At 45.1% G+C, this 9,849-nt stretch overlaps 2 long non-coding RNA genes across 2 annotated transcripts in view; one reads left to right on the top strand and one right to left on the bottom strand.

Annotated features, from left to right (window-relative positions):
* Positions 1-6,763, bottom strand: part of LOC105995224 — a 33,004-nt gene extending 26,241 nt beyond the window's left edge. Inside the window, exon 1 of the long non-coding RNA XR_001175557.1 lies at positions 6,688-6,763. This is a non-coding gene — a long non-coding RNA (uncharacterized LOC105995224). The remainder of the gene's footprint in view (positions 1-6,687) is intronic.
* A 94-nt stretch (positions 6,764-6,857) lies between these two features.
* On the top strand, positions 6,858-9,259 carry LOC105995231. Its single transcript, XR_001175558.1, has 3 exons — positions 6,858-7,001; positions 7,103-7,168; positions 9,192-9,259. It is a non-coding gene; the product is annotated as an uncharacterized LOC105995231 (long non-coding RNA).
* The last annotated feature ends 590 nt before the right edge of the window (positions 9,260-9,849 follow it).

The raw sequence follows: 9,849 nt of genomic DNA, 5'->3' as shown, positions 1-9,849 counted from the left end.
GGTTGTGGGGCCTAAACTCTGGGCCTGGGCGCTGTCCCTCAGCTCTTCAGCTCAAGGCTAGCACTCTACCACTTGAGCCACAGCACCGCTCCTGGCTTTTTTCATTTTGCTTATGTGGTGCTGAGGAATTGAACCCAGGGCCTCAGGTATGCAAGGCAAGTACTCTACCACTGAGCCACCTTCCCAGCCCCTCTTTTCTAACTCTTTTCTCTCTCTTTCCTCTCTTTCCCAGCTCTCGCTCTTTCCCAAGACTTTCCCAGCCAAGTGGAGTGCAAACTGCCTGGTACTAGCCGGAACGATGAATAAACCTACCCCTTACCTGAATACCACGTGCGTGATGCAGTTCTTACTCGGCTACCTCTTTTTAAAAACCTAACATAAATGGTGCTGTGACTCAGATAAAGGGCTTAAAGTCAGGATAGGTGGGATTCCTCTCTGGTTTGTTTCCTCTTTTTTCTTTTTTTGTTTGTTCTTCCCTTTTTGCGAACTGTCTGCTGCGGACACAGCGCATCGAGACCATTGCTGGCCTTCACATCCACGTCCACACCACTTCTCTGCTCTGGTGAGTGAAACTACTCTCTATGGCTCTCTGTCACTCAGTCTCTGTCCAGACGTGGCGCCACCCCAGAGAGCTCCTATGGCTTTTAGCTGAAAGGCTGGTCACCTCTGAAGCCGAGGACGTTTGACTTTGGGGGTTTGGCCATTTCTCTCTAGAGGGCTCTGGGGGAAGTCAAGATGCCGCTTCTGCCTGGTCAGCTCTCCTTCACTCACCAGACTGACTCTCCTACTCATTTAATGGGGTGTTACAAGTCATGCCTGAGCGGTGAAACCCCTTTGAAATGCCTCCTGCGCTTCCTGGAAAGCCAGAGAGCCTAATTTTATGCCATTCTCAGATGTAGACAGTTTTTACCACTGCAATGGTAAATGGTCAGAGGTCTGTTTAATTTCAGGTTCTCTTTGCTCTCTCTCTGCCAGTCATGTCCAACTTTCCCTATCTCTCCCTTTCTCTTTTCTACATTTTGGCTTGTGCCCTGAAGAGTGCGACGCAGGCTGGGTCCCAGGGACCCCCTCTAGGTTCCCTCTCAAAGGCTAGCCAATGTAGGCTTGATCTATCTGTTCAGGGTTTCTTTGCATTCTTTCAGAAATTCGCCATCTTGAATTTGCCATCTTGGCCACGTGGTGGGTTAAGGGTTTGACCCCATCTGACCCTTAACCTTCCACTAAGTTTACTACTCCATCCATCTATTCTAAGGTGCCTTGTAACAAGTTGCTCTTTTCACAGGCCCTGGTAACTGAGGCCCAACCATCTGATGTGCTTTGTTAGCAAAGATGTCTAAACATTGTTGTCAAAATTTTAGGTTTTGAGTTTTGCCTTTCTTGTTTTGTGTTGTGTATCCTACTACTGACTATGTGGTTCTAAAATACTGGGCATATCTGTAATAAAATTCTCATCACATCTAATGAATTTTGTCATTTCAGAATATTTTGTTGGCAATTCTTGATAAGGACCAGGTAAGCTCTACTTATTCTATTCGATCTCCTTGTTGTTTTAATTGGAAATAATAAAGGGCTTTTGTGGCAAAGATTTCAGTTCAAAGCCAACCCGGGCCGAAAAACCCCTAAGACTCCATCTCCCAACTAACCTGCAAAGAGCCAGGCTGGAAGCATGGCTCAAGACTCTTATCTCTAACCAGCCAAACTCTACAAGTGGTACTATAACTCAAAGTGGTTCAGTGCTGGTCTTGAGCAGAAGTGCTCAGGGACAATGCCCAGGCCTTGAGTTCAAACCTCCTTGAATACCAACTGGGACAAGCCATCCCAGCAACAAGCACCTAGACTCAGCCAGTCTGGAGAAGAAGGGTACATGGAGAGGAGTAAGAGGAGATGATGTTACATCAGCTACTTTGTGTCTGCCCTTTCAAAATTAACCAGAGCCGGGAGGTCAGTAGAAGTAAGAAGCCTGCCCATCCAATGTCTATACCTGTCTACCTATTAACTGAACAGGAATTTATATTCTTGCCTTTGTTACCTGACTTCTCTACCTAGTCGCCAGATGTCAGAAGTAGCTAGGGACATTTCTACCAACATTTTCAGCCCCAAGTCCTTCCTCTTGCCATTTATTTGCTCTCTAGTATTTTTTTTCCCAGCCCCTCAAAGCTCATGAGACTTTCCAGACTTCATCTAAGGACTCACACCACACCTACTGTTCACTGCCTTCTCTGGGAGGGGACCAAATTCCAGCCTTTTACCCCCGTTGTCAACGCCCCTGGTCAGCAGGAAGTAACCAGAGAGAATCCAAGCCCTTTTCATGATTATAAAAGGCTGGAATGTAAGGTCCGCTCCTAGATGGCTAGCAGACTCCACCCTGCTTGCAGCAAAGTCTTCACCCAGTACCTGCGTTACCTAGGCAACTGGGACACCTGGAAGAGGTCACATCTGCATCTGCTGAAGTCACATCTGAATTTGATGTGGCCACACCTTTCTCCGCCCATACCCTAGATAAGGCCTAGCCCAGGCCCAGGCACTCTCTCTCTGCTCTCTTCTAGCTCTTTCTTAGCTCTTTCCTTCTCTTCTCTTTCCCAGGCCTTTCCCCACCGCGTGGAGGACCAAGATGGCCTGGTGCCAGCCGGAACGATGAATAAACCTACCCCTTACCTGAAAAAAAAAAGTAGAGCTGTGGTTCAAGCAAAGCACATGACCTGAGTTCAAGCCCCAGTATGGGCACAAAACAAAACCACCAAAATAAAAGAAAAACAATACAGACAAAAATCACGTTCTTCAGCTATAGATGTTCCTTGAAATTTTCTCTCCTTCTTCTTGTTGAATTGGTCCTTAGGTTCTTCTGAACTGTTATTCACGACTTCTAAGGACATTCTGCTCAAGGCAAGACTTTTTTATATAGCAATTTTTTATTGTGATTAAGTGGTTACATAAATTTCACAAATTTCACAGTATTGTGGGAGTGATACTAGTTAAAGTCACAAACACATTCTAACCTTCATGAGGCAAATAGTCTATATCATGGTCTATAAAGTTTATGAATTCTATGAGCTTTTTTTGGTTATATTTTGTTTCGTTTTTGTCAGTTATGGGGCCTGAATTATAGGCCTGGGCGCTGTCCCTCAGCTCTTCAGCTCAAGGCTAGCGCTCTACCACTTGAGCCACAGCACCACTTCCGACTTTTTTCATTTTGCTTATGTGGTGCTGAGGAATCGAACCCAGGGCCTCAGGCATGCAAGGCAAGCGCTCTACCACTGAGCCACCTTCCCAGCCCCAAATTCTATGAGCTTTGACAATAAAGTTATTTCTTCCACATAGGGTGATATGTACATTTCTTTCCTTTTGTTTTCAGTTGTTTTAACACATCTCTTCTCAGTCTCAGCTGTCCTCTTACACTTTATACATAAAACAAAAAGCATCTGGAAACAACAGCTCAATATCCTACCTTTGCTGCCTGTCTTCACTCATGTCTTTTGAGACACACCTAGCAAACTCCAGGACAGTCTCTTATTTAAGGACAATCCCTTATTATATATAAGTCTCTCTAAACTTAAAATCAAGATTTTATAAGTCTCCAAGACTCCAGCTGGACACTGTAATCCTAGCTACTCAGGAGTCTGATGTCTGCCCAGGCAGGAAAGTCTGTGAGATTCTTATCTCCAATTAACCACAAGAAAACTGGAAGTGGCCCTGTAGTTCAAACAGTGCTTCAGGGACAGTGCCCAGGATCTGAGTTCAATCCTCAAGACCAATGAAAGGATCTGTCACATCCATGCCAGGGGACCATGAGGAAGCAGGCAGTTACAGGAGAAAGATTATTACAAGGTTTATTAGAGAAGCCATATTTCTTCTGTAAAGAGAGCACATGGCAGCCTCCACTATCTAGGTAGCAGCAGGGTCTAGGGGTAGGAAGTGAGGTAGATGGGAGTTCAGGTGGGTCTGGGCAGAGAGAGGGAGGGGCTGGCTGTATGGTAGGAACTCCAGGGCAGGGAGGGGTCAGGTCTGGGTGGAGCTGAGGACCAAAGGTGAGCATAATGCTTACAACCAACAAAAAAAAATTAAAAATGATTAGTTAACTATATGATTAAACATATAACCCAGCAATCACACTTACGGGTATATATCTAAAATAACTGAAAGGTCAGTGTGTGTATGCTGATACTTGGGCTTGAACTCAGGGCCTCATGTTCTTAGCTGGCTGGCACTCCACTTGAGCCATTACCTCTACTTCCAGCTTTTCAATGGTTAATTGGATGAGTCCTTCACATTTATCTGCCTAGGCTGGCTTCAAACTGGAATCCTCAGATCTGCCTCCTAAGTAGTTAGGATTCCAGGGGTAAGTGCCCAGGGAAAGTGGGATCTTATGTGGTATTTACATATCCATGTTCATAATACCATATTCATGACCACCAAGAGGTGAGAGCAACCAGGTGTTTATGAATGGATAGATAGATCAAAAAAGTTGTAGTATTTATATACAATAAAAATACTATTTTTATTGCAGGGGAGGAAGGGAGGGACAGCCTAGGTGCTGTCCCTGAGCTCTTTTGCTCAAGACTAGTGCTCTACTACTTGCACCACAGTTTCACCTCTGGTTTTCTAGTGGTTAATTAGAGTTAAGAGTCTCACAGATTTTCCTTCCCAGGCTGGCTTTGAACAGCCATCCTCAGATCTCACCATCCTAAGTAGATAGGATTACATTCATGAGCCACCAACACCCAGCTAGAATATTACTTTATGGAGAAGAAAATCCTGCTGCTGGGCACTGGTGGCTCATGCCTATAGTCCTAGCTACTCAGAAAGCTGAGATCTGAGTACTGTAGTTCAGAGCCAGCCCATGCAGGAAAGTTCATGAGACTCCTATCTCCAACTGACCACCAAAAAAGCCAAAATTGGAGCTCTAGGTCAAGTGGTAGGATGCTAGCCTTAAGCAAAGAAACTTGAGGACAGTGCCTGGGTTCAAGCCCCAAGTCTGGCACAGAAAAAAAAAAATCCTCTCAGAGATATATCCTAAGAGAAATAAACCAATAACAAAAAGATTTAAAACCACTTATATGCAGTATCTAACATAAAAATTGATAAAACAATAAAATGATGGTTGCTAAGTGTTTGGGAGGGAGGAAAATGAGTTGCTACTTTAATAATTCTGGGGTTTCAGCTTTGAAATATGAAACACAACCACATGAATTATATGATATTACTTTAAAATGGTTGAGATATGTCAGGCATGATGGCTCACACCTTTAATTCTACCTACTCAGGAGGCTGAGATCTGAGGATTGCCATTCAAAGCCAACCCAGACAGGAAAATCTGTGGGACTCTCATCTGAATAAACTACCAAAAAAGCCAGATGTAGAGCTGTGACTCAAATGGTAGAATGTTAGCCTTGAGCAAAAGAAGCTCAGAGACAGTGCCTAGGCCCTGAGTTCAAGCCCAAGGTCCAACACACACACAGATATACACAAAAATAGTTAAGATATGCGGGGCTAGCCAGGTGCTGGTGGCTCACGCCTGTAATCCTAGCCAGTCAAGAGGCTGAGATATGAGGATCTTGGTTCAAAGCCAGCGCAGGCTGAAAAGTTCCCATGAGAAAAACAACAACAACAACAACAAATGGAAGTGGGGCTGTGGCTCAAAGTGGCAGAGCGCTAGCCTTGAGGAAAAGAGCCCAGGAGCAGTGCCCAGGCCCTGAGATCATGCCTCACAACCAACCAAAAAAAAGATATGCTTGGTGCCAAAGGCTCACATCTGTAATACTAGCTAGTCGGGAAGCTGAGATTGGAGGATTGAGTTTGAAGTCAGAAAAGACCATGTGTTTCCTCCAATTAATCACCAAAATACTGGACTAAAGTTGTAGCTTAAGTGATACAGTGCCAACTACCAATGTATGGAGCCCCTTAGATCAAGACCCAGTAGCGCGCACGCGCGCGCGCACACACACACACGCGCGCGCACACACACGCACACGCACACGCGCACACACACACACACACACACACACACACACACGTTTAAAGTTGGGTGCCAATGGCTCACACCTGTAATCCTAGCTACTGAGGAGGCTGAGATCTAAGGATTGAGGTAAAAGCCAGCCCACGCAGGCAAGTCTATGAGATGCTTATCTCTAATTAACCACCAGAAAAGCAGAAGTGGCGCTGTGGCTCAAGTGGTAGTGTGCTCACCTTGAGCTGAAGAGGTCAGGGACAGTGCCCAGGCCCTAAGTTCAAGCCCCAGGACCTGCACAAATCAAAAAAAAAAATTTAATTAAAAAATTAAGCATGCTCATGAAGGTGGGCTACCTAGGGCCTTCTTAAATTCTCAACTATTTAATGTTCACCAAACAGGTCTTGACTGCACTCTTGCTACAAACTATACTCCACTTGGTGTGCTTTTCCTTACCTGTAGAGCTAAATGTCTTCCATGCTCAGCTCAGATGTTTCCCCTCCCTACCCTCACCCCTCACCCGCGCATTTATGCTCCCAAAGACTTTGTAATCTGTTCCCTCCCTTTATCTAGTTCTTTCAAAACGAGGACCAAATGCTTCGTCCCAGCGTTCCAACCCCCCACAGCAGCAAACGGGGCTGTGATTTCCTCTCCGTTTATCCTGACTGTGGGTGTGTGCAAGCATGCAGGAATTTTTGATGGGCACACTGAGCACCGGGGACATAAAAACAGCGTTCTTTTACCTCAGGCTTTTCTTCTGATCATCAGCGAATAAACCGTTCAGTTCAGTACCTCGGATCTCACAAGTAGGCCAGCCAGCGCCACACCGTACTACGCCTGCGCGAGCCAGAGGAGGCGGAGACAGCAACTACCTCCGGCGTCAGAAGGATGTGCGCAAACGCAGAGCGACGAGCATGCCGGTGCTCTGGCACCTTTGCGTTTCCCAACAACCGAGCTAGACGTCCGCAACAACAACAACAAAAAAAATCACTTCCGTTAGGGGAAGGCACGCCTTCCACGCTGCAACATGGAGGCTGTCAGTAAGCTGAATGAACCGGTAAGATGCTGCCCTGTGACTAAGAGAGAACACTAATCGAGATGAGTTGAGCCATGTCGAAAATTAAACGGTCCCCTTTCTCCCTTGATTTCCCCCCTCAGGTTTCCGGGGAGCTGGTGTCTGTAGCACATGCTCTTTCTCTCCCTGCAGAGTCTTATGGCAATGATGTGAGTATGAGTCGTCCACAGCTCCCACCCTTCTAACCCGGATTTCTGCAAAGCCCACCACCTTAAATTTATGAACCCCTTTTTGGTATCTTCTGAAAATCCTCTCCATGCCCTCGAACAGTCGCACCTTCTTTCAGTTCATTCCGATCTTCGTTTACAAACGCCAGACTAATACCTTGTAAAAATGGTTTCCTAACTTTGCATGTTTTTTTTTCAACCTCCCTTTGTCTAAATTCTAATCAGAATGTCTGCAGCGTAAGATCCATGAACCCGTGTTTTTGAAAGATTCCCCCAAGGGATTTCATTGTGCAACAAAGTTACATTGTATTGCTTGTGTTCTATCATTGTGGGGGGGGGGGGGTGAGGCGGAATTCATGATGTCATTTTGAAGAACAAAAATACGATTAGAAAATAATAGCAGCCAAGTAAGTATGTAAAGTATACTGGATGAGTGGGTCAGGCCATAGGATCTAAAGAATTTAGCCCTGGGAAAGACTTCTAAGGAGGGCTCCAGAAGGCTTCATAAAGGAGGTGGAGCTTGAAGTGAGTCCTCAGTGATTGGCAGGTAGGAAAATCTCGTGGTCTCTGAGACATACAAATGCTACTGGATGCAACTGGCTTTTTGCTTTTATATCAGTTGGCTGGAAGGAGTCTTTCAGGTGGAACACTTCCCGAAGCTTGGTAAGACATAATTTGACCTGTTTTATGGTACGGATTAACCTTTAGAGTAGTTTAATTCGTTTCTGAAAAGCTGATTTATCCACTGGTTCATGTAATCCTTTACATTTTTCACTAGCTGCTGGGAAAGATAGCCAGGGAATAGTGGGGCTTGAACTCAAAACCTCTAGCCCTCCTTTGGCTTTCCTGCTCAAGGCTGGCACTCTACTTCTTGAGCCACCACCCCACTTCAACCTTTTTTTTTGTCAGTCCTGGACCTTGAACTCAGGGCCTAAGTTCTGTCCTTGCCTCTTTTGCTCAAGGCTAGCACTCTACCACTTGAGCCATAGCATCAGTTCTGGCTTTTCCTGAGTAGTTTGTTGGAGGCAAGAGTCTCATGGACTTTACTGCCCAGGCTGGCTTCAAACTGTGATTCTCAGATCTCAGCCTCCTGAGTACCTAGGATTACAAGAATGAGCCACCAGTGCCTGGCCCACTGGTTCTGGTGGTGGTGATTGTTCTTTTGGCCAGTGTAGGGCTTGAACTAAGGTCTGAGCGCTGTCCCTAAGCTTTTTTTTCTCAAGGCTAGCACTCTACCACTTGGAGCCACAATTCCACTTCAAATTTTGGGGTGGTTAATTGGCAAGGAGTTTCACAGATTTTCCTGCCCAGATGCTTCAAACTGTAATCTTCAAATCTCAGCCTCTGAGTAGCTAGGATTACTGACATGAACCTCCAGCACATACCTTTACTGATTTTACTATTTTGGGTAGGTGGTTTCTTTTGTCATAGAACAGAAGATTTGCATTATCCAAACCCATTAGCCTATTTGTGTGTGTGTGAGTGTGTGTGTGTATATATGTACATATGTATACATGTATGTATACACGTAAGTACACAAGCACTCTTATGCACTCCTGTGTTGGGTTTGAACTGAGGGCCAAAGCATTCTTCCTTAATTCTTTTTGCTCAAGGCTGGCCCTCAGGCTTTTCTGCTGGTCACCAAGGAATGAAGAATTAACTAGCAGTTAATGAACTGCTCCAATCTCATGAGTAGGCTATCTGGCACCCCAACACACTACTATACATGGGAGACCTGAAGAAGTAGAGCTAGCAACTACCTTGAGCTGTGCCTTTACTTCCAGCCTTTGCTGATGACTTTGCTGCCTGGACTGGCTTCGAACCTCCATCCGCCAATCTCAGCCTCCTGGGTAGCTAGGATTACAGGAGTGAACCAACAGTGCCTGACATTATCATTTTTAGTAGCTCTCTTAAGCATTAAGTAGACCTCGACCAAGATCCTTGATTTGTTGTCCAATAACAGGATAGGGATATTTCTGACCTAGCATTCTTTAACCCTTTGCAGCCAGATATTGAGATGGCCTGGGCCATGAGAGCAATGCAACACGCTGAAGTCTATTACAAGGTAAATCCTCTGCTTTCATCATTAAGCAGAATTAAACATGTAATTATAGTGTATGGTTCTCTGCTAATCAACTATTTCAGCAAGTTAAACAGCTATGTTTTAGAGACTGTTATGAGCACTATAATTTCTTATCTGTAGAGAACAGAGACAGAAGTGAATTTGTTTTGACAGTAAGAGGTTCTGCTTCTTTGCCAAGTGTTGTAACTACCTGGCAAAATGGTTCCTGATCTATACATCATGAACCACTTAATAAATGTTTCTTTTTTGTTTTGTTTTGTTTGTTGTTTTTGTTGGTCGTAGGGTCTGAATTCTGGGCCTGGGTGCTGTCCCTGAGCTCTTCAGCTCAAGGCTAGCACCACTTCCGGCCTTTTTTGCTTATGTGGTGCTGAGTAATTGAACCCAGGGCCTCATGCATGCAAGGCAAGCACTCTACCACTGAGCTACTTTCCCAGCTCACAATAAATGTCTCTTAAGGGTACAATCCACAGAGAGTAATAACCAAGTAATACTAGGGCCATGTGGTGCAATTGACCAATTGGTAAAAGGGACTGTAGCATGTTATGGCTTCTTAAAACTTAATGGTGATTTGGGGGGGGGG

Source organism: Dipodomys ordii, unplaced genomic scaffold (genome assembly GCF_000151885.1).
Source record: "Dipodomys ordii isolate 6190 unplaced genomic scaffold, Dord_2.0 Scaffold116, whole genome shotgun sequence".
Taxonomy (NCBI): domain Eukaryota; kingdom Metazoa; phylum Chordata; class Mammalia; order Rodentia; family Heteromyidae; genus Dipodomys; species Dipodomys ordii.
Note: the sequence above shows the minus strand (reverse complement) of the source record. Positions and strands in the feature narration are given on the sequence as shown.